The sequence below is a fragment of the Nomascus leucogenys genome, chromosome 7b, assembly GCF_006542625.1.
Source record: "Nomascus leucogenys isolate Asia chromosome 7b, Asia_NLE_v1, whole genome shotgun sequence".
NCBI classification, from domain to species: Eukaryota; Metazoa; Chordata; class Mammalia; order Primates; family Hylobatidae; genus Nomascus; species Nomascus leucogenys.
This window is the reverse complement of record NC_044387.1, coordinates 35,659,054-35,674,358: the sequence shown is the minus strand read 5'-3', so window position 1 is coordinate 35,674,358 and position 15,305 is coordinate 35,659,054. Positions and strand designations below refer to the sequence as shown.

General features: G+C 34.6%; 1 pseudogene; it reads left to right on the top strand.

The window, feature by feature from the left end:
* The first annotated feature begins 513 nt into the window (after positions 1 to 513).
* On the top strand, positions 514 to 7,215 carry LOC105740003 (annotated as a pseudogene).
* The last annotated feature ends 8,090 nt before the right edge of the window (positions 7,216 to 15,305 follow it).

Sequence of the window (15,305 nt, the reverse complement as noted above, 5' to 3'; positions counted from 1 at the left end):
GTTTAGATAAAAAAATACTGAATTATTTAAAAAAATGAATGTTTTAGCAAATGAGCACAGTTTTATACGGTGAGAATGAAGTTGGCAGTTTGTGATTGTTTGGCTAGTCGTGGAGAGCCTTCTATTCCAAATTAGGAGTTTATCTAGTCATGATGAAATATTTTGGGGAAGAGGGATAAAATACAAAAAAAATTAACAGCAGATTTAAAAAATCTTTCATATGACATATTTTCTTCTTAATTCTTAGAGGACGAAGCACCCATCACCGCCTGTTACATTGATTTAGATAAGCCCCAAGTGTCTAATTCCCAAACATAAAACATTCTGATGTCTCATGGTATCTTGCCACTCAAAATGTGGTCCAGAGTCTAGCAGTATCTTATCACTTGGGAGCTAGTTAAAAATGTAGAACCCACACATTCAGCAAGTAGCTGGTTTATGTGCTCTGAGTGAGGGTCTGAGCCACCTGCCATTTTGCTGGAGGAGCCTCTTGGGCTGTAGTAAACATTTATAATGTCTTTCATCTTTGAGTGGATCTACAGTGGCTTCAGCAGTGTGTCCCAATTCCTAGGACTCAACAAGAAATCTGGAAAACTTTTATTCTTAGGTTTAAACAATACAGGCAAAACCATTCTTCTTCACATGATCAAAGATGACAGATTGGGCCAACATATTCCAATACTACATCTGACATCAAAAGAGCTAACAATTCCTGGAATGACTTTTACAACTTTTGACCTTGGTCAGCACGAGCAAGCATGTTGAGTTTGGAAAAATTGTCTCCCAGCAATGAATGGGATTATCTTTCTGGTGGACTGTGCAGATCATTCTTGCCTTATAGAATTCAAAGTTGAGCTTAATGCTTTAATGACTGACGAAACAATATCCAATATGCCAATCCTTATCTTGGGTAACAAAATTGACAGAACAGATACAATCAGTGCAGAAAAACTCTGTGAGATATTTGGGCTTTATGGACAGACCACAGGAAAGGGGAATGTGACCCTGAAAGAGCTGAATGTTCGCCCCATGAAAGTGTTCACGTGCAGTGTGCTCCAGAGGCAAACCTAAAGGGAGGATTTCTGAAGTTTTAACAGTGAAAATAAGAGTTTTACTTCTCTGGACTGATCCTATTCACAGCTTCCTCATGAACTTTTCTAATAGAACAAGGAAAGCTCTCCAACTATGTCTGGCATTGTGAAGCCTAGAGTCTCTGTCAACTCTCTCATTACCCAGTAGTGATATGTGCCCTTCTCCACACCGTTGGGAGGTAATGCTGCCCCACGTGCAGTATTCTGGTTAGTATCCTGGGACTTGGAAGTTGGCAGGATTTGCCAGGTAAAGCTGTGTGCCATTGTGGGGCACTTGAAAAGAAAATCATGTCTCACCACTGTAATTGATTTAAAAAAAAAAGCGATTCTATTTTTTAAAGAAAGTGTTGTTAATGTAATTGGTATTCCTCCTCACTCTTTTAGTTCACAGTTTACTTGGTCTAGAGTTTTCTATTATTTTTTATTAACTAGTGAATGATACTTAGATACTTCATAAAATTATGTGCAGATACACATTGGAGACTAGGGCTCATTTGGGTGAACTTACTCCTGCTGAGTTAGCAGGTTGGTGAGAGAAACTCCCCTGAGCACACCTGTCTCTCTAACTGCCTTGGAGTAGGTGGCATTATCCTGTCCACACAGAACCAGAAAATGGACAGAATTCTGGCCTTGCAGTTGTGGCAGGTTTCACTGTGGTAAACTAGGGTCATTCCTCATCAAAGAATGTGTAACAGATTGTTCACTGTGGAGGAGTTAATTATAGAGTGGGTTATTCTTACTTATAAAGTTACAGATTTCAGCCAGTCTCTGCTTTTTACTTTTGTGAAATTTTATTTCTCTCTATAGCACCTTTTTCATTTTTGGTTATAAAAAGTGACTTTCGTTTTTTAAAAGGGTTGAGAACATCTCTCATGTCACATACTGCAGGTGTGTCAGTTACTTTTGCGTAGATTCGAGGGGAAAATTTTTCTAAATAGGAAGACAGGACAAAGTTAACAGTTTAAGGGCTCTTAATTCTGTGAGTTGAGGACCTAAAAGTATTGTAGTACTTGTTTGGATCCAGAAAATTTTACTCAGTGAGCTTTAAAATTTCCATTTGTAGAATTTGGTCTCCATTGGGCTGTGCATGAACTCTTTTTCTTATATCTTTTCTCCTTAGGTATCTATGTTGTTGGTATTAAAGTATAAGTAAACATCTGTAGCTTTTCCAGGTTTGTTTGTTTGTTTTTTTGGTATGAAATTGCCTTTCTCCATTGCAGAAATAAGCTGGGGGAAACACTAACCCAAAAACTTTCTGTAGAGCTGTTCCGTGAGAGACAACATCACTTATTGGCAGTAAAGACTCTGTATAAAAACACCAGCATCCCTACCAGGGTGATGAGGTTTAATTTTATAGCATTCCATTTTCCTTGTACCATATGTAAAATGGAATTTTGGTGATCTTAACCCATATTCTGCCCTTGTAGTAAAAGATCAAATGATAGATCTCCTAGGAAAAGATAACATAGGAGATGAAAAGTTGGGAGGATATCTGTATTCTAATGTGAGGGTAGGGAAAGTGTGGATAATATATTTCCAGGGTAAGAGAGTATCCTTCTTTAGTTGCAGTTTTCATTCTCAGTCTTCAGTACTGACTTGTTGGGAAAGCATACTTTTTCACTGCCGGGTACCTAATGCAGAGGCTCAATGAAGTGTATGTCTGGGATGTTTATGCATTTCACTTATTAGTAAGCATAGCTGGATTAAGACAATTGTTGGTTTGGAAAGGGGTTAAAGCCTTAAGCGAAAAAAATCTACCTAATAGTGAATGAACTATGTAATTAACTTGGATATTTTTAATTTCCTATGGTTAAAGGTTCCCCATACTTCTCTATTCAGAGACATGAGAAGTATGATTGCTTCAGTGTTAGTTTTCTTACTTTTTTTTCCTATTTGTCCCTAGTCACTTTGTTGCAAGCTAGAACACTGGGGGTTCTACATAGGGCAGCTCTTTGTGAAAGTGTTTTATCCCACTGGAGAAAGGGGATTGAAAATCAGTTAGGACCAGTTTATTTCTTGCCCCACGGAACACTATTCCTATAATAAAATAGCTGAAAGAAGCTGCTGGGTGGAGCTTCGGCACCTTGTACAGGAATTCCAATGAATTAAGGCTTTTCATTCTGTTTTATCAGGGTACATATATGTCCTATTTCAGAAAAAGTAAAACCGTCATTTACAAAATAATGTCAATCTGTATCCTAAGCATTTATATAAAAAGTTAAAACAAAACGAAAGTGTAGAGCCTTAGACAACACCTACATCTATAGAACTAGAGCCTCATTTTACCAGAACGCCTGGTACATTGGTATTGGAGAGGCACTGACGTGGCCTCTGAGAGTGGGGATGGTATGAAAGTGACAAGGCAAAACTGATCATCTTATTTCAAGACACTGTGGTGATTATGTTGTTTAAATTTCTTTATTACTTTATTACTTTTAGGTTTGGCTTGCTTGGCTCACTGAGAATTACACACATCCAAAGCTTTTCATGTACTTATTTCTACCAGCGACTTCACCCAGTGCCTGAGTTTTCAGTATTAGAAGCGTTTTTTTGCATTAAGTGTGGGCAGAGGTTAAAATATTCATGTGTTCCCTAAAATAGGTAATGCATTATGCTGTTTTCACATGAGGCAAGACTTGTTCTAGTCCTGCGTGTGTGTGTGTGTGTGTGTGTGTGTGTGTGTGTGTGTGTGTTGAAATAATCATGAAGCAGGGACTGAAGAAATTGGAATTAAAAGTTTGCATTTAGAAGAGGGACAAAACTGAGACATGAAGCATGGCTGTGAGGACCGTGGGAAGCAGAGGGCAAGGAGCAGCCTGGGAAATGGAGCTGTGAGGGATTAACACGGGAAAGGTGGGAGGTACATCTCAGAAACAGTTGACTTGGGGTCAGCTCCAACACTGTCTACTTACTGTATATAAATTTTTCAAATAACATGTTTGATTCCCTCTGCAACTCTTTCCTGAGACAAATATCACTCAGAATCTTCCCGCCTGAATTCCTGAAGAGTTAAACAAAGCATCACCTTTCAGAAAATTCTTTCATCTAAATAGGGTATCTAAAATGTCTTCTATTTAACTTTTTGGTTCTGTACCAGAGTAATGTTTTAAGATTACTATATAAATAAACAAGCTGAAAACTAGATGTGCCAGTGACAACTTTAATAATCCAATCCTTTTAAAATTTTGTAATGAATTTTTTTCTTTTTTTAGACAAGGTCTTACTCTGTCACCCAGGCTGGAGTGCAGTGGTGTGATCTTGGCTCATTGCTACCTCCTCCTCCCGAATTCAAGTGATTCTCCTGCCTTAGCCTCCCTAGTAGCTGGGATTGCAGCACCTGCCACCGCGCCCGGCTAAGTTTTGTATTTTTAGTAGAGACGGGGTTTCACCATGTTGGTCAGGCTGGTCTTGAACTCCTTACCTTAGGTGATCCACCTGCCTCGGCCTCCCAAAGTGCTGGGATTACAGGCTTGAGCCACCACACCTGGCCTGTAATGAACTATTTTTAAATGTTGGATAAAGGTTGTTTTTTCTTTCCGTTTTTCTTTTTGTTTTTCATATTTCAACAGTGAGGAGTATTGCAGCATCCACAATATTGCTCTACAATGATGTTTCTTAAGTCTGTACTTTTTTCACTGAACGAAGTGACAATTTTATTTAAATGCTTTAATTCTTTGAGATGGAAAGTGAATACTGCCATCTCTGGGTGCTTGCTATGTGCCAGCTCTGGCACTAAGACGATTAAGATAAATATTTTAGGAGGAATAGAAACTATTTCAGAGCATTTTCATATGAAAATGGTTCTAAAGAAAATGTGCTCAGAAATTTTGGAACAAATCCCCAGCCCACAGCTTCCATCCCTGTCCGTGCCTCACAGGCACGTGCAGAATCAGATAAGTTGGGCTCAAACCTCACTTGGGCATGTCACTGAATAGACTTTTTGTTGCTTGTCATCTAAATATTGAATCCTGAAACTCCTGTGGTAGAAAAAGTCATCGAGCACCTTGAAAAGTATAGAAATCTTTCATTAAATGATAGATTTAGATTTTTAAAGTATCTTACTAGTTGTACAAATAGTCAAAATAATTTTCTTGTTAGTAAAAAATGGCACTTTGCTAAGCTTATCCCAAATTATATTTAAATACTTTGCGATACAAAGTTATTAATACCTGAGGAGGTACAGGACATATGAATGATTTTTAATCTAATTTCTGTTGCTCTAACCTCTGTACTCATGTTTGTAACTCCAGCCTAACATAATATTCTCATCTTACATCCCAAAAGCTTATTATTATTTTATTCCAAAATCTCATAATTTTTTCAAGCTTGCCACAAATATCAGATCTTAAAGTACATAAATCTGTATTAAATCTTTCTGGTAAACTAGATATGATCCTTATTCTTTGACCTTTGTTAGTTGGTGGGAACATACATTCTCTTCTGATTCTAGTGAAGATGAAATTTTTCCCATACATTTCTTAGTCATTTTATTATGATTTTTATTATTTTTTGGTAGAGTCTGCTTATTTCCATTATCTCTATATCTATTGATACAATAGTAGCACATTAGATTTGTTGTCATATTTTATGTATTATAGGTGTCAGTTTTTTGGTCATACTTTATTCACCTATTTCCCAGGTTACAATTTGCCTTTAGTTTTTGATTATTTTGTTTGTCTTAGTTTTAAATTTTAAGTTTTAAATATTTAAGCATTCAAAAGTCTTTAACTGACCTACATCCAGAACAGTTTCTGAAGCAATTTAATGTGAATGATCATTCAAAGTCAAATTTGTAAAAATATAATAGCAGATATACATCAGGAGTCTCTTTGGAGATCTGAAACTTTCCTGCAAGGGGCTCCTAGGAGACAGAGACATTTAAAATAAATACATTAATTAATAAACAAAATGCTTTGTTTCCTGAGCATAGTCACTGTTCATTTTGATATCTCAAAATAAACATCTTATAATTCCTATGCATTATTCAAACATAGAAAGATAAGTGTCTGCATATATAATCAAATGGTCTGCACTGGATAAAATCCAGACTCATTTCGTAAACCAATGTGGAGCAATTTTTATAGCTTTTCACTCATTTTCTCTAATTGGAAAGAAATTTACATATAATCACAGTTGCAGCATAAAATAGGAGAAATCCATTTTAATCATTTAATATTTCATTTTAAAAGCCACATATAAAACTTTATGTGTAGCTTTTTAATTTAAAATTACCATTATTTTTCACAAATATTCAAAATATGAATGAAATTATATTGTGGCATGCTATTCAAAACACCTATTGTGTGTGTGAGTGTGTGTTCTGTATCATGCTGTCTCTGTCTCTACATTTTGTGGCTGAACTAAAACTTTTTCTTTTCTCAAAATATATTTACAATGTATTATTCAACTTTGAAGTTGATATTGTGAACTTTAAGATTATTTATGTAGTAAAGGCTTTGGAAATAAAATAACACACATTGTAAGTAACATTTTTTTCTGAGTTTCAAATTGAGCTTTGTTAGCTCAGACTCACCAGTTGTAGATATTATTGATATATTGTGGTTACTACAGAAAACGTATTTGAAACTAGAATTTAGACTTTCTAGATTTATCAAAGGAAACATTTGTTTTCTGAATTTTTGTACTGTGGAATTCTTCAACAGCATAAATGTACATAGGCATTACCAGATTCTGGTTCCTGTATCACATTGTTGGGTTTAGTTTGAGCATGGTTATCTCCTGATCTGACACCACAGAGTTTTCAGGGGCAGGTCGCATGCCTTATATACAGTTCCTAGGTGGGCGTATTTGAGTGTGCTGGGCACTCAATCAATGTTTAATGAATGCATTAATATCTATACAAATAGATGCAGATATGTTTGAATACTTAAGCATAAATGTTAACTGGATATTTTCCCTTTTGCTGCAAAAAATTTGATGCAGTTTTAAAAATTTTTGTAACAGAGTTTATTCTAGGATCCCCAATGATGGAGAAGCAGCAGCCTCTGAAAGCAGCACACATTTGGTGCAGTTAACTCTCCTCCGTGATGTCAGCCCTAATGACAACGGAGGAAACATTGTGTGTGAGTCAGGAGACATTTCTCCAAATAATGTTCCTAATTAACCAAATATCTAGAGGAGGAACCCCAAAATTATAGCTAGAGTTTCTAAGCACAGTCTGGAAGCTCAGGATGAGAACCAAAGAGGCATGCCAGATGGATTATAGTTCTGCTTCTTATATTGCAGGGTTCCAAAAACTTCTGCACTTGTTTATAAGCCCAGCCTAACATGAGATTCTCTTCTTACATCCCAAAAGGTCATTATTATTTTATTCCAAAATCTCATAATTATTTCAGGCTTGCCACAAATATCAGATCTTAAGTTATGTAAACTGTTTTAACACTGTTGTTCTGTGTATAATTATGTCAATTTCGTCAAACTTTTACAAGAATAAGATGAACTGCAAATTTAAATATGTACATTTGCAAGGAATATGATGATTACTGGTATTTTTAAATGCTGAACCAATTTCTACAAATGACATAGATGAGTACCAATTTTTAGCAAACCAGGGGGGAAAGTGGTATATTAAACAAAGAGGTGGTATTAAGTAACTTTTGGCAGGAAAAGTATGACTGTTTTTTTCAGAGCTTTCTAATTGCTTTAGATCTTTGGAGCCAAATTTTGAACTGATTTGCAAAGTATATATTATACCACATCCTTTCTTCCCCACAATATTTAATGTTTCCTCTTCATTTCCCCCCGCCCCGCCCCCTTAGTTTCACAGCTCTTCATGAACAATATGCACTCCTTCAAAGAAAGAAAAGCAATTTGATCCTCTTGGTGGAAATCCGCCCAAGGCTTGGTATTCACAGAACAGAATGGCTCACCTTTCCCTGAGCTGGGAGTCAAGAATGTTTCATTATTTTACCATTAAAATCTTGTGGTTCAAAAGTCCTAAGATCAAGTAGAGCTACATATTTCTTTCTCTTCAAATAAGCAAGTAAAATAGACATCTATTATATCAGAATATACTTGTTTGTAAATAGAGTAGACTTGTATTGTGGTCCCTCATTGATGACTAATCGCTTAACCTCCATTGTAAGTGGCATTGAATATTATAAATGCTAAGTTTTATAAAACATTAACAAAAAGCATACTTCTGTTTTCAGGTCAATTTTTCTTTAATCCATGATTTGGCTTAGATATAGAAGCAGCAGGTTTAGTGTAGAGATGCTCTTAATATAGATGGAGAAACACAGTGTCTCATTAGAATTCTAATGTTTGAGAATCCTCACAGTGTTAGCAAAGTTAATGGATGCCCTCAGAACTGAGCCTGCTGGGATGATGGCTCACTGACAGAGGGCTCCATGGTTTACAAAACAGATAAGTCAACAGTATCAAATATCCACAGAAGGAATACGCAAATCCGGCAAGCAATATGATTTCATTTCATTGCAAATCCAGTAAGCAATATGATTTCATTTCATTGCTCAGGAATTGTGTGTTTTGAGGAATATTAAGCTTTAAAGAAATTAGTTTAATTTGTTTGTAGTACATATTTTGCTAATACACATGCTAATTAAGCCCATGACCTAAATTAATGCACACCTTGTACTTAAGTGGTAAAGGAAAGCACTTCTGAAAATACCTTCTAATCAGTTACATTTTATTGTGATCCTACATGTTTTAATCATTAATATTCAGTAAAGAAGAAAACTAACTTGATGTTCTGAAGTCATGATGCTCAGTCTAAATTGCTGACCCCATCGAAAGCCTAACATCTGTGTGTCAGCCAAGGTAACAGTTGTTCCACAAATAAAGTATCTCATGAGACCTTCAAGGTTAAGGACACTTTGTCTCTAGCATTAGTTAGTATCACTCTAAAACTGCATATAAACCTAAGAACAAAGTAATTCTTTAGAGAACTCAATTGTTAAGTTGAGGCAACTCTAATTTCAATAATCTGAAGGTTTTTTTCTAATTTATATATATTAGAAATATCTAATATATTTAAATAAATGTCTAATATATAAAAATATATATTAGATAAACATCATATCTATGAATTTAACTATCTTCAATATGAGTACGAATGATCATATTTGCTAATGGACAGGGCCCATATTAGGAGAGTGGAAAATAACTAGTTTATATTTTGCAACACATTCCTCAAGTCAGCAGCTGTTAATGAGAGTGAGTTTGGCAAAGATAATCTTCATAGTGAAGCTTGCTCTCTTATATTGTCTTTAGTCCATATAGACTTCTAGTCTGGAGTATGTTTTGGGAGAAGATGGGGAGCACAGAGGCAGAGATAAAAGAGACACAAAAGCAGATTTCAATAATGTTATTGTGTCATTTATTTAAGTCTACCTAGCCTACTAGACCTTCTACATGGACATTTCTGCATGCATGGAGTGGTGGGAATTATCCATGATTTGGTTTAGATATCTAAGCATGATTTGGTTAGACATAGATTTGCCTACAGGGATTCAAGTCACTTTTCCTGCCATCAAGGAATTCAGGCTTAATTTGAGATAAAGACAAGCAAAAATATCATCCCATACAAAGTGGTAAGTATAATTAGGGCAAGCACTGAGAGCCAGGTGCACGCATAGGGAGAAAGTCTAGGGAAAGCTGTCTGAAGGTGAAAGCATCTAAGCCAAGTTTAATGGCCAGTTAGAAATTAGCTAAATTAAAAAAAATGGGAGCTGGGACATTCCAGGCAGTGGAAGTAGCTTGATGTGGGAAGAAAGAAGCAGGAGCTGAAGCTGGAGATAGAAAAGAACCTAAATGATGAAAAGTTTTGTATGCCATTCTAAGGACTTCAGATTTTATCCTGAAAGTGAATCTTTAATGAAATTTAATAATCACTTTTGAAATTTCAAAGGATTACTTTAGAGCGATGGATGGAGACAGGGGAGTGTGTTAGAAGGTTATTGCAGTCCCGTGTTCAGAGGATCAGGACTTGAACTGAAGTGGTGGTATACTGTCAGAGATTTAGAGGAGTGAGCATGGTTGATAAAGATTAAAAAGATAGTTTTGATAGGATTTGAAGTCAAATGGCTCTGAAGATGACCTTTGAACAATTGCAGTGGCAGTTGAAAACATAGAAGTAGATCGTTTCACCCAGTGGAAGTCTGTAGACTAGAGAGCAAATAAATTGTTTATAAGAATGACATCTCTGATATCTAATGATAGCTTTTAAAAAGTCTTTTTTTCTGCTACCTCTACCCATTTTTTTATCACTTAAATAAGTAAACATAATACACAAAACTAGTAACTATTGGAACTCCAGTAATTGAAAGGTATGTAAATTTATAATCATTGATAATAATGAATATAGTGAATGTTAATTGAATTAATATTTAATGAATAGTCACAGGTACTGTGCTAAGCATTTTTACTTATGTTGTTTAATATAATGTTCACTGTAGACATGTAAATAAGAAATATTATAATCTCATTTTTTCAGATAGTGAAGCAGGGTTAGAGAAATTAAAACTCTTGCCCCTGTTCATACATTTAGTATATGTTAAAACAGATACAGATCCTTAGTGTGCCTTATTCATCATTTTTTCTCATCCTGTTGGAGGTAAATGTGATGTGTAAAGTAATAGCCACAATGCTGCACTCTTGGTCTCAGTGTCAGCAACTAAGCAGCCTTTCTGAAATCTGGATTACTGCCTTGATAAATATCTTAGATTGGTGAACTCTCTCAGATAATTTTACTTTATGTCATTTTATTTTCGCGAATATTCTTGTTATTATTATCTTATGTGGCTTTCAGAGTGTGTGTGTGTGTGTGTGTGTGTGTGGTGTGTATACACTAGTACACAAATAGACAAACTCTTTGTTCTCTTAGATCTTACCTAAGCATAGAGGCAGACTAAGAAAGAGATGTAAGACTATTTGAATCTTTTTTTAAAAAATCAAAGTATAATTGAATAGAGAATAAAGCCTTATCATGGGAAGTGTTATTTAGATATACAAAATACACGTTCTTAAGTAATATTTTTGTGGTTCATCTGAACCAGAAATGTAATTTTTTAGAGTACTGGCGGGTAGGAGGAAAGAGTTCACAGGCAGGATGGAGAAGTGGAGTAAAGGTGCAATGAGTGAGGCCCTCTCACTCTCTGCCTGAGACTTCTCCTTTCCACAGAAAGTGAAGACAACAGGAATTTGGTTCATGAGAATCCTCTCAACAACACATACTGGCTAGACTACAGCATGTTTATTCAGGGCCATATTTTCAGAGTGGTGACACTATAAAGATGAGCTAAACACAATGAATTACGTACAGACCGTCATTTTCTCACTTGACTTTTAGAGTGGACCACTCTTAAATTATAGACAATATGACATGGTTTATCTAATTTACATAAAAATTCTCCTTGGTGCCCTGAAGGATTACCTGGGAAATAATTTTTCTGGGACATTAATAATGCTTAACATTCTATACCAGTCTGGAGGTTGCCAAAGGCTGAGCAAAGTTTTATTTTACCCATGTTGGTGTCTCTTTAATATTATTAAATATTTTTTATATTGTCTTCAAAACATCAGAAGAATTCCTAAAGTTATATAAACTTCTTGTACTTTGTCTTTTCATAGCAAAATATAAAACTAATATTAGTGAAATTAGTCTGTTTTATTTAAACCTTGTGCTCATTAGTAAGTCATAAGGTTAAAAGGAAGGACTAAAATATAGTAATTGTTGGGAAGGAAAGACTTCCTTCTGCCTTCTTACGTTCTGTGGCTCATCTAAGAACCAAACCAATATGTAACAGATTAACAGGAGAAAAGCATACAAATGTATTTATGTAATATTTTTACATGTGCATAGGAGACTTCAGAAGGAAAATGAAGATCCGAAGAAGCCGTCAGGCCAAAATGCTTACATACCTTTTACACAAAGAATGATAAATTGTGGGGATGTGACAAGACAAAGGAGCTTGGGCTGGGTGCAATAAATTGTGGGAAAGAGATTAGGAAATATATGGGGGAGACTGATGGAAGTTAAGGGCTACTTTAGTAAGTTTGTTTGAACAGATCTCTTTTGTGTGGACTCCCAGTCTCTAGTGATGAGAATGTTCTCTTCCTGCTATAGGGAAGGGACATTTCTCCTGGGAAATTTTATGATCTGCTTTTACGTAGAAAGGAGAAGGTCAGAGATCCCTTCCTACGTCTGTTTCTCAAGTGCATTCAGCTCAAAATTATCAATATACCAAAGTGGCATATTTTGGAATGGCATGTTCTAAAACTCTTCCTAATCTTATTCAATTTCTCAATAATTTTCAAGATGAAGACTATTTTTTCCTATGGTTACTTTCATTTTAGTCACCTGAATTATACTTTTTAAAATGTTATAGGAAAATCATTTAAGGTTGCAAACCTGAAAATAAGAGTTATCTCATCTTCTACCTAGCTTTATTTTTTTCTCATAAAGGGCCATGTTGTCAGTCAAATTTGTTTTCCCATACAGAATCAAATTATATTTCCCCATTATTTTTACTGTTATGGTAAAATAAATGCTAGTATCCCTCATCTTATATGCTTTATCCATAATAAAGGACAGACCATGTGCTTAATAATGGTAGGGACACGTTCATTATTTTACCACTCGAATTGCCAGTATCTGTCAAACTCCTGACCCACTGTTGGCCCTTGAATCTTGACAACTATTTCTTGAATGAATGAATTATATAGCTTGTCACATTTCAGAAAATACTTTAAATTCTTGGTGTTTCATATTCGTTCTGCTCCCACTGAAAATTATATGTGATCTTTGACTTACATACTAGTGTACTTCACCAAAGTAAACATATTTGCCAGAAGATACTGTGGACATCAAATCTATTATGGTAGAGAAGTATTTCTTAAGATGAATGCATTACTTTGTGAGGAATGTTGTGGTCACTACACTTACCTAGTTTTTACAATCAAATCAAAATACATCTGCAGAGTATCCTGGTAATTTTGGTCTCATTTATCACTGTGCACTATCTTTTTTTTTTTTTTTTTTTTTTTTTTGCAATAGTATCCTGTTGACTCTTTTGAAATAATGCAATTCTTTAGCCAATGCACTATAGTACCATATTCTGTCTAAGAGGCCAGGGATTTTCTAGGTCTTTGAAATTCATATTTTCAGCATTTTATCCCTATACGGCATGGTATAAGCACATTCTACTCTAAAATTCCAGGAAAATAATGACCCTGGTGATTGAAGATATAACTGGAGACCTATCTTTAAATAACTTCAAAATAAGAACTCAAACCAGTAGAAAGGCATGTAAAACATAGTACTTTTTTTAATCTAAAAACTTAGCTTTTGAAATAGTGAAATCAAACATTTTATTTGGGACTAGAATACAGTTTCACATAGCTATTGATTATCGTTTTTAAAGGCTTAGCATTTTGTTCCCACCAGTAATGTAACTTAATTATTACAAGTAACAGTAATAGAATTTTGTCACCACAACATTTCCTAGGGAATTGATTTGATGTTATTTAGAAGTCATTTTGTTCATTTGAAGCCATATTGGGTTACATCTCAGTTCCTGACCAAAACAATGATTATCAAACTGTTAGATGAATTACTACATAAATAAAAGAGATTTTAGAAAGGTAGATAAATTGCTATCTAAAATTTGAACTAATGTATGTGTTTAAATAACGGTTTATTGCTTTGCTAGGATAATATATGCTTATTCTTTAAACATGCCAATGATGCAGAAAACTAAAATAAAAAATTAGGCTTATCCCAAATTCTACAAGTGAAAATAGCCATTATTAAAAATATATGAAAATCAATTCGTATATCTCTCTAAACCTATTGACAGACTGAGATTAGAACTCACATCTGTCATGTAACAATTCCCATGCTCCTTCCAGTATACCTTAATGCCTTAAAGCATAAGGTTGAAGGAGAAGTACACTGACTATATACATAGCAATGTTTCAAGAGTGCAAAAAGTGTTATGATCAGGAATGAAATTATTGAGAGCCTGGATAATACTCTTTGAAACTGTTGGGAGACAATTGTATTTGGTTCTCTTGTCTTTCTGCATTTGTTGAGAGGAGAGACACTGACAGCAAGTAAAGAACTTAACACAGCTCTGAACACATAGTATGCATTCAATAACTATATGCTATTATTAATACAGTTATATTTAGAATTTTTAAACTTTTGTATATAGTAAAATTTCAAAAAGTATTGTATGTGCCAATAAAGATTTTTAAAAGGCAGGTCCGTAAATCAGTCTACTAGTACAAATCCTGATAACAATTTGTAGATTGTCCAGTAAGAGAAAAATATTTTCCACTGGAACAAATCCTAGAATTCCTAGATTTTAGCAGAAAAGACCAATTGAAAAAAGATGTCAAGATATACACTGACAGCTCATCATGAGATATTAGCTGTTTCTGAATTCTATTTTTTTCTTAATGCATGCACAATCTCATCACTATTCTTTCTCACTCAAAAGACTCAACTTTCTCTGCTTGAATTTGCTAAAGCCTTAGTCCTTCTATGTGTGTGTGAGAGAGAGAGAGTGTGTGGGTATGTGTTTTACAAAAGGTGCCCTTTTCTTAAATAGTTGTTATAATGTTCAAGTGAGGGCCATATGGCCTCCCAATTTTTGGATGACATTGACAAGTGCAATGCGATTTGCAAACAAAATGACATACATCTTGGAGCAATTAAACTAATTCTTTTTTAATGACTAAGAATGCTATGCCCAAATTCCAAACCATTCTCCAACATTGATCAATAACAAGTACAAATAGTTAAACAATATATAATAAAGACAAAAGATAAGGAGTGCAATTTTAAATTGTATTCTAAGAACACAGATCATAATCAAGTATTCATTTAAAAAACTAAAATGTTTTCACCCATGTAAGGGTAATGAATGGGAATGTTTAAATAAACCATGGCAAATTCTATTATGGATGTTTTTAAAAATGAGGTATTTAAGCATCCAATGACATAGAATAGCTTCTAGGATATAACAAGTTTTAAAAAGCAGATGAGAGAGTAATTATATAAATTGTCTAATGTGAAAGAAAGATGTAAATACGCGAGTTTTAAGTATTCTGCCTTGAATGGCTTTATAACTGTAGAGATTATTCTTTATATATGCGATTTCAAAATCAAGGCAGAGTATGTCTAGTTTTGAGTATCTCTTTTTTAAAACAATTTTTGCTTAAAAAATG